This window comes from Cynara cardunculus, assembly GCF_001531365.2.
Source record: "Cynara cardunculus var. scolymus isolate 2C chromosome LG 14, CcrdV1, whole genome shotgun sequence".
Taxonomy (NCBI): domain Eukaryota; kingdom Viridiplantae; phylum Streptophyta; class Magnoliopsida; order Asterales; family Asteraceae; genus Cynara; species Cynara cardunculus.
Window position 1 is genome coordinate 13,666,875 of NC_037541.1, and position 10,138 is coordinate 13,677,012.

Genomic DNA, 10,138 nt, shown 5'->3' on the forward strand with positions numbered 1-10,138 from the left:
CTGTCCATTAACACAAACAGAATAAGAGGGTGAAGTGATCAAGGTCTTTATCCATTTAATCATGACTGGATGAAAACCCATTCCCTTCAGCATCTCTAAAAGAAATTGCCAATCAACTGTGTCATAAGCCTTACGAATATCAATCTTAAAAGCACATTTTGGTTCCCCTTCAGAACGCTGATATCCAGCGACCAGTTCATGCGCCATTAAGATATTATCAGTGATTTGGAGCCCAGGAATGAACGCAGATTGAGCCTTGCTAACAAGAACGTCCAACGATCCTTTCATCCGGTCAGCAATAACCTTACTAATACATTTCAACAACACATTACAACATGCAATTGGCCGATAATCAGTAACACAAGAAGCATTAGGAACCTTTGGCACAAGACAAAGGAGAGTATGGTTCAGCTGATACTCCAATGTTCCAGAATAGAAAAAATTTTATATCCTAGTGAGGACATCCCTACCAACCACATTCCAAGCTGCTTTAAAGAATTTAGAAGAATACCCATCAGGGCCTGGGGCCTTATCATTCCCAATGGCAAACAAAGCATCCTTTATTTCCATATCCGAAATAGGACRGATTARGTGWWGAGAATCCGATAACGATAAAGAATGACCAAACACACAATCCCCCATAGAGGGCGGAATTGGGTCAAAATTACACTAAATGGGTCATAGTAAGTCTAACTAGTTGTTAATACGACTAGTTGGGTAGAATGTGTCTTAAGTGTCCTTAATGGGTCCATAGACACTTCTTGGGTATATTGAGCCTATTTAGTTATAATCGAGTCATTTGGATCAAAATGACAATAATTGGATTACAATTAATCTGATTTGATCCTAATAGGTTAATAGGCCCATTTATCCATAAGTATTCTAATTGGCTCAAAAGGACATTAATTGGGTCATTTTTAGTTTGATCAGACTTTAACGGATATGATGTGCTAAATTCGTCAAGATTAGTCTAATCAGACATTAATTAGAGTGATTAAGGGTCTGTTATGACTGAATTTCAGTGTAAAATTGTATTTGTCTTGAAAGATAAAATTGTCTATAATTAAAATAGACATCGTGTTTGACTTTGTGTGTAAAGTTTAACTTTGACTATAGGGCTCGTGTTTGACCCTATATATAGTTTGCCTTTGTGTAATTTTGGTAGGAGACTTAATTGTAATATTCATATGTAAAGAATAGAAGTTCACTGTTTGACTTTTCCTCTCATCTCTCTCAAGTGTTCTTCATGTTTAAATCTAATTCTGCCATTGAATCTTAGTTGAAGCTTGATGATTGATCATTTYAGGAAATATCAATTGGTATCAGAGCAGATTTTGCTCCAAATCATGAAAATAAATAATCAATTTTGAAGGTTTTGTGTTAGGACTGAATTTCAGTGTAAAATTGTATTCGTCTTGAAAGATAAAATTGTTTATAATTAAAATAGATATCGTGTTTGACTTTGTGTGTAAAGTTTGACCTTGACTATAGGGCTCAAGTTTGACCCTATATATAGTTTGCCTTTGTGTAATTTTGGTAGGAGACTTAATTGTAATATTCATACGTAAAGAATAGAAGTTGACTTGTTTAACTTTTCCTCTCATCTCTCTCAAGTGTTCTTCATGTTTAAATCTAATTCTGCCATTGAATCTTAGTTGAAGCTTGAAGATTGATCATTTCAKGGAATATCAATTGGTATCAGAGCAGATTGTGCTCGAAATCATGAAAACAAATAATCAATTTTGAAGGTTTTGTGTAGAAATTTTCTGGAATTTTTGTGTGTTCTTCATCTTTTTCTTAGGGTTCTTCATTTTTCTTTAGGTTTGATCCAAWTTTTTTTTTAAATTTCGTGTTTTGCGTGTTAAAACCGTGATCAAACTGTGCGGAATTAAACTGTGAATCTTAGTTATTCACAAACTTTTGTGATTYGATMWTTTTTTTYMAAWTTTWAWYSRWTTWRKKKTTTWAAAAAAAWTWKTYYTKRWTTTTTTTTTAAAACCAGTGKTTTGATCCTTTTTAGTTTATCAAGCCTCTGCATCTAGCACTGGGTAGACCTCATACAATAACTGTATTTTMTCTGTTTTTGKGTTTTTGCCCAGCCGAAGGCCCATCCGGATTATTTGATTGTCCAGTCCATCTATTTCACCAAATCGTTCAGCTTCACTCTATCTCCTTCATCGCTCAGGTTATTCAGACTCAAGAAATCGTTCAGAARATAGCAGATTCAACAACTCAGCCTAAATCGCAAGCCTCTTTAACCGGTTTTCTCTAAATCGACTGTACCTTGATCGTATTTGACCTAAATCGCAYGCAGAGACTGTATTTCGCCCATCATTGTGTTCGAATTAGGGACAGTTTGAAATTTAAATTCAAATCGTTCATCTGTGACGAAATTAAGCCAAATCTCCCAACAATTTTATCCGATTTTGAGATAAATCGCTTATAGCTTCATCCGATTTGAGGTTAAACCGCTCATCCCCTTCTCCGATATAAGCCTTAATTGCACAATAGGATCTCCGATTTTAGGTTTATCGCACAATGTTCAATCCGATTTGTTCTTAAATCGCTCACATAGGTATCCGGTTTAGGCATAACTCGCTTATAGCATTATCCGGTTTACCCTTAATCGATTTCAAGTTCAATCTCAGTCCATCCGATTCAAGTTAAATCGCACAAGTTCAAGTTCAAGTTAAATCGCACAAGTTCAAGTTAGCCGGATTTCAAGTCTTGGGAAGCTCAAAYCGATCAACTGCTTAAGCGAGGTCTAGGTAAATCGGTTACAGGCTTCTCCGATTTAGCCAATAATTTGTTCATCTAAGTTGCTAAGTCCAAATTGTAACAGTGAAGAGAAGCAGTATTGAATGTGTCATCTGAGTTGGTTGACAGGAGTTCGTTATCAGATTTGCAGGTGAAAAATGAAAATCTGAGCGGGTCTGTTGCTTCATTGACCGATGAGAAAAATACACTTAGAGCATCAGTTGTTAAATGTGTCATCTGAGTTGGTTGACAGTAAAGAGTTTGTTAACAGATTTGCAAGTGAAAAATGAAAACATGAATGTGTCTGTTGCTTCATTGTTCAATCTCATTTCTGGATTTTGGGTTTAATTGCACACAAATGAGCCTAGGACTTTCGTGGTACAATTTACGCAATGCATACTGGCCCTTATGCTTAGTATAATATCAAATCCTTCCTGCACATCTCTTCGAGTGAGCTCCTTCTTAACTTCTTCAGTATAGGGATGGTGAAATTCAGTAAGGAGATTATTGCTGACAAGATATCTCTCCACTGACAAAGCAGCAATGCATCCTGATGCAGCTGCAATTATCGTTTGTTTCCATTCATGGTGTCCGATTTAGATAAAAAACTAGACAGGTGTATTCTGTTTGATACTAAACGGAATGATGGACCTAACCAGATTTTGCCTATATCGCTCAAAGGTTTGAACAATTTAAAGTCTGTGTTCCAGTTTCAAGCTCAAGTTACCCTGCTGTTTCGGTGATTTAGCAATCATCTTCGATTAGGTTTCATTTGATCATTGTGTCTGCTAAGAACCCTCACGTCTGCAGCATTGAATGAAACACCATTCGAGTGCTGATTCTGCATTGACAGGTACTGTGACTCATTGAACCTACTCTTTTCGACATTTTTGTCGGGTTTGAGCCATGAGAGTGACAACAATAGTCAAGTCCATCAACAATTCGATCACAGTAGTTGTGTAGATTTGGAGGGTCTATAACAGCATGAACCATATACATATGGTTGGATGGTTCTAAATCTCTCAAAGATGTCTCTGGGCAAATAGAAAATATTGCTCATTCATTTCCGAGCTATAATGTTTGGGTTGGTGAACATGTAAAGAAGGCTGCAACAGTTTGTCTTGAGAAGGAGACTGGAACGAAAAGAAATTGGCAAAGCTGAATTATTTTTTTCTGAAGCTATCAGTTCATTTAGAAAGGTTTCCGATCACAACAACATTATCTTAATCAACTGTAATTTGGGCCATGGAAGACGAGCAGCAGTTGAGGATAAAAAGAACTATCTGTTGTAGACATTAAATCACTCAAAGGCTTAACAGTTGTTGATTAACAGTTGTTGATTAAAACTCAGTCACTATTCCATCCGGTTTTGGACTTTTTGATTGTAAAATCGCATCTGTCTATCTGATTTAAATCTTGACTATATTCTAAACATACATCGCACAAAGGCCCAACAGTTATTGATCAAATCGCTAAGGGCCTCTCCGGATTTGGTATAAGTGATCAATTTTTTTATCTCGAGTGCTTCCTTGGTCACACCATTGTCCAAGTTTGGCCTTCTTTGTTCAAGACTTATCCGGATTCATTAATCGGCCAGCAACTTAGTTTTTCACATACTTCCTCAGTGACTGGATTGCTTGCTTACATGGCTAAAGGCTTATACGGATTTGCTTTTCTTGGCCATTGTCTCAAGTGTTTTATTTTATTTTTTTGAGTATTTTAACTGTTTTTTAACTGTTTTGGTGTGTTTTACTGTTTTTCTTTGTTTTTGAATTGTTTGAGAATTTTAAACTGATTTGGATCGCGTAAACTGTTTTTAATAAGTTTTAACCGTTTCGAACTGTTTTTAACTGTTTTCAACAGTTTTTGACTGATTTTACTGATTTTTAACAATTTTCGTAAATTTTCTGATTTCTTAACAGTTTTGTGTTTTTTTCTGTTTGTTTTTTTAGCTTAATTGTTTTTTATTTCTTTCATTGATTTCAACGCATTAGATCATGTGATCAATCTGAAAATGGCAGTTTCGTTTGAGAAGGAGAACGTGGATTTGAGAATTAAAGTTTCTGAACTGGAAAAGAGAGTAGAGGACTACAAAGATAAATACATAAATATGTTTGATGAAAATTACGCAAATGAATAATTTATTAAGGATCTACAAAGAGATAATAAAGCTTTGAGAGTAAACTCTGAAGAAGATTTATCAGTTAAGGTCAGTGAACTTGAGAGAGCTTTGAACATAGTAAGAAAAGAGTGTGAAGTAGAATTGAAAACTTGGAGTAAATCTAATAAAGATTTGTTTGACAAACTCCAAAAGTCCAGAGTGAACTTAATGCTGAGAGAACATCTCCAAGGAATTATACTGAGACTGAGAGTGATCTGAGTGAGTTAAAGAAATTATTGGATTTTGAGAAGGAGAAGGTTCTAGGAGCTGATAAATTTGAGAAAGGGATAAAAAGGGTGATTGAATTAGAGAAAAGATTCGGTGCTGAACGCATATCTTATGAAGATAAGATAAACTCTCTCGAACTGAATGCCAAAATGCTGTTAAAGCAAATCTCAGATTTTGAGCAGCTGATTATCTTGGAACGAGTCAAGATAGATAAAAAAAAGAACGACATCAAAAAAGAATGTCTGAGCCAAACTCAAAAACTGTCTGACAGCATTGCTCTAAAGTAGAAGGCTTTAGATGAAGAAAAGAAGAAATTTGTGCTTGAAAAGAGAAATAGTTCAAAGAAATATGCAACTATTGCTAAAGAGCTTGCTGAAAAGAAAAAGTGGCCCGACATTGGTTCTGAAAATGTGAAAAGCAGCTTAGATGAAGAGAGAAGAGAGTTTGACAATCAGAAAAAGAAATTTGAGAAGCTGAAGAAGGAGTTAGAAGGTAAACTCCTGGATACTTCAAAGAAATTGTCTGATTTGAAGACAGAACTTGAAACTGAATTGAAGATGAGAACTGAACTCAAAAATAAGTATGATTTAGTTACTGTTGAAAGAGACCAGCTTTTAATAAAAATCGAAGACTTTTCTTTTGCTCAAAGTTTAACTAGTTTTTTTTTCACAGTGTAAAACCAACTTTTATGACTGTTCCAAATCTAACAGTTGTTCAAGCAGCCCTTAATCAACTGTTTCTAAGAGTTATTCTCGTTCTTCAAGTCAGTACTATCAAGGGTATGTTATTGGATCACCTAATACTCATTCAAAAGTTAAAAGCATTAGGGTAAATAAATCTGAATCTGTTTCATCTTTGAACTCTGTTGTTACTAAAAGCATTAAGGTAAATAAATCTGAATCTGATTTGATTCATCTTAGCAAGAGAAGAATCATGTGCTCCACATGCAAGACAACCAATTTTGTCAACGGAAACAGTACAACAGATGAACTGATGATAACAGATATCAGAAGATTTGGAAAGGTAATAACAGGTATGATAACAATAACTGATATGGATCTTATTTTGTATATAATTATCCTGTTAAAAGCACGATAAAAAAACATCAAATAAAAATAGATGGTTTGGCAATTACAATATTCCACAACCTGATACTAACAAAGAAGGACCCAAGTTTGTTTGGGTACCAAAATCTGTCTGATCTGATTTTGCTGGTGTGTCATTCCTACGCTGATCAGAGAATCATACCAATGATTCACTAATTCAGGAGGAGTTGTACACTGTCTAAACAAAGGCTTCTGAATAACACAGTTCAGGACCCGTACTTAACTGAATGTGGTTTCTAAACACCCAGTTTAGGACACGTGCTAAAAATGTTTTTTTTTTTTTTTAATTTTGAGCTTAACTGAAACATTTCTTAAATCTACTTTCTAGGGGGAGTCTCTAGAAGTTTTTCAATAAATGTTTTCGGAAAATGATTTGTTTTGGGAAAACGAGTACATTTTCTGAACAGGTATTTCCAGAGATTTTACTTGCGTAATTTCTCATCAAGCATATTTCCAATACCTGTTTCAGCTATTTCATCAAATTGTTATTATCACGTCTCGTAAATAATATCATTTTCGGTGATAATACGCTCGTTAGTATTCAAAGTTTGTTTTCTGATTTTTTTTTACTTTAATTGACACATTCTATAATTCTTGGAATATTCAGATTCTGTAAACTTGTTCTTACAGATCTTCATTCATTTCTCTCGCATACTGAATAATCTGATCGTTGTCGTATCACTCCCTCATTGTTTGTACTTAAAATTCAAATATCTTGATCAATTTTATATGACCATTGTGCTTATTTGCAATAATAATTTTGATCAATTGTTTGTGATCAACTGAGCATATGTAAGACTCGAGTTTTAAAAGCATTCTCGTTAACTTACCCAAATTGTACTGTAGTTAAATAACGGTCGGTAATTGTTGAAGGGTTAAAACCGTCAAATTACTAAACTTATTATAATTATAATATATATATATATATATATATAATAAAAAAATTACAAACCATCGCCGCTTCTTCTTCTTCTTCTTCTTCTTCTTCTTCTACTACTTCTGCATCAACCGCCTCTCATCTCTCCCTCTAAAAATTTTCTTCTCTATAAGATATTTTCTCAAATCGTTGAAGCAATCGAGGTAACGATTATATATTCGGAATCTACTCTTCGAACCCTTCATAAAGGTATAAATTTCATTCACTTTTATTAGGGTGTTTACGTTAGCATTTTTAGACTGGTTTATGAACTATGTTATGTCTAAGTTTACGGATTGATATTGTTATAAGTATGATATATTTCATGTTTAGAATGCTAGGATTGATAAAATTGATGTAGAAATTAAAMGGGTAGATTATGGTTTCATTATGGTTAGATTTGGTGCATATGTTTAACGGTACCCCAATTGTTCGATATAATGCCGAAAAGAGTAATATTGCATGAATAAGCTTAGGTTAACGGCCATTGGACTTGTTTTACGGTTTAGTATGTTGAAGTATGTTTATAGCATGTAAATGTAGCGAATCATGAGTGTTGGATTATAAAAGTTAGTCGGGAATTCCGGAATCGGATTTTACCGACTATGCAGGTCCATACTTTGACAGTGTATAACTTACAAACCGTAAGTCGGAATAAACTCATATTTTGCAGATAAAAAGCCCTTAATGTATACTACAACTGTTAGTCTAACGAGATGTTAATACGACTAGTTGAGGTAGAATGTGTCTTAAGTATCCTTAATGGGCCAATGTACACTTATTAGGTATATTGGGCCTATTTAGTTATAATCGAGTCATTTGGATCAAAATGACAATAAATGGATCATAATTAATCTGATTAAACCCTAGTAGGTTAATAGGCCCATTTATCCATAAGGATTATAATTGGCTCAAAATGACACTAATTGGGTCATTTTTAGTTTGATCAGATTTTACGGGTATGATGTGCTAAATTCGTCATAATTAGTCAAATCAGACATTAATCAGAGTGATTGAGGGTTCATTTGGTGTTAGTGGATATAATTGGCCTATTTCTCCTTAAGAAGTCCAATTGGGTCAACACGACTCAAAGTAGGTCATAAGTAGTATTTCTAGACCCTAATTGGTTTAATGGGCCCAATTCTCTGTACGGAGTCTAATTGGGTCAAAATGACACAAAATGGGCTATATTTGGTTTGTTCAGACCTTAATGGTTATCATGGGCTTATTTCTCCTATTCGAGTCTAATTGAGCCATAACGGTACTAAATGGTTCAAAATTAGTATAATAAAACGTTAATGGGAGTAATTGAGGGAGAATGGGCGTTAACGTTCCTTAGTGGGTCCAAATTGTGGTAGTGAATATAATGGGCCTAATTCTCGTAAAAAAGTCCAATTGAGTCAAAATGACACCAACTAGGTCATAAACAGTCTCATTAGACCCTGATGGGTTTAATGGGCCCCTTTCTTTGTCACTAGTCTAATTGGGTCAAAATGACACTAAATGGGTCATAGTTAGTCTAACTAGTTGTTAATACGACTAGTTAAGGTAGAATGTGTCTTTAGTTTCCTTAATGGGTCCATATACACTTATTGGGCCTATGTAGTTGTAATCGAGTCATTTGAATCAAAATGACAATAAATGGATCATAATTAATCTGATTAGACCCTAGTAGGTTAATAGGCCCATTTATCCATAATGATTCTAATTGGCTCAAAAGGACACTAATTGGGTCATTTTTAGTTTGATTAGACCTTAACGGGTATGATGTGCTAAATTCGTCAGGATTAGTCTAATTAGACATTACTCGGAGTGATTGAGGGTTCATTTGGTGTTAGTGGATATAATTGGCCAATTTCTCCTTAAGAAGTCCAATTGGGTCAACACGACTCAAACTAGGTCATAAGTAGTCTTTTTAGACCCTAATGGGTTTAATGGGCCCAATTCTCCATACGGAGTCTAATTGAGTTAAAATGACACCAACTAAGTCATAAACAGTCTCATTAGACCCTGATGGGTTTAATGGGCCCCTTTCTTCGTAACGAGTCTAATTGGGTCAAAATGACACTAAATGGGTCATAGTTAGTCTAACGAGATGTTAATACGACTAATTGAGGTAGAATGTGTCTTAAGTATTCTTAATGGGCCCATGAACACTTATTAGGTATATTGGGCCTATTTAGTTATAATCGAGTCATTTGGATCAAAATGACAATAAATGGATCATAATTAATCTGATTACACCCTAGTAGGTTAATAGGCCCATTTATCCATAAGAATTACAATTGGCTCAAAATGACACTAATTGGGTCATTTTTAGTTTGATCAGATTTTACGGGTATGATGTGCTAAATTCGTCATAATTAGTCAAATCTGTAACACCCCAAATCCACACATAGCATATAACACATATTTCATATATAGAATACATGTTTTCCCCACACAGGTCCTCGATACAAGAGTCTATAATATAAAATACACAACTCAAAAATTCCAAAAGTACAAGCTCTTGCATCTTATCATCTATGCTTCCAAAAACAGCTAAGCATATAGGGAAGTAACTCACACAATACTCTTTCCCTTATCATTACCTGCACACATAATTTTGGAAACACGAAAATGAGGGTTAGACATGAATGTCTAGTGAGGTTCCCTTCTATGTAATGCAGGGTAAAGATCACCAAAACATTTATTTCAAATCAAACATCTTATGAAGCAAAATTGAAAACATACTACTTTGGCCCATCGGGCCTCTGGTCTCAAACAACACTTAGAAAATATTATAAACATTCTTGACCAGAGCCCCTCTGGTCTCTCTCTTCCAAAGCTTCTAGTTCTTCGACTAGAGCCTCTGGTTTAACTATCCAGACTTAGAAAATATTTTGACATTCAGGACCAGAGCCCCTCTGGTCTCTCTTCCAGAGCTTCTGCTCTTCATGACCAGAGCCTCTGGTTGAACCAACCAGACTT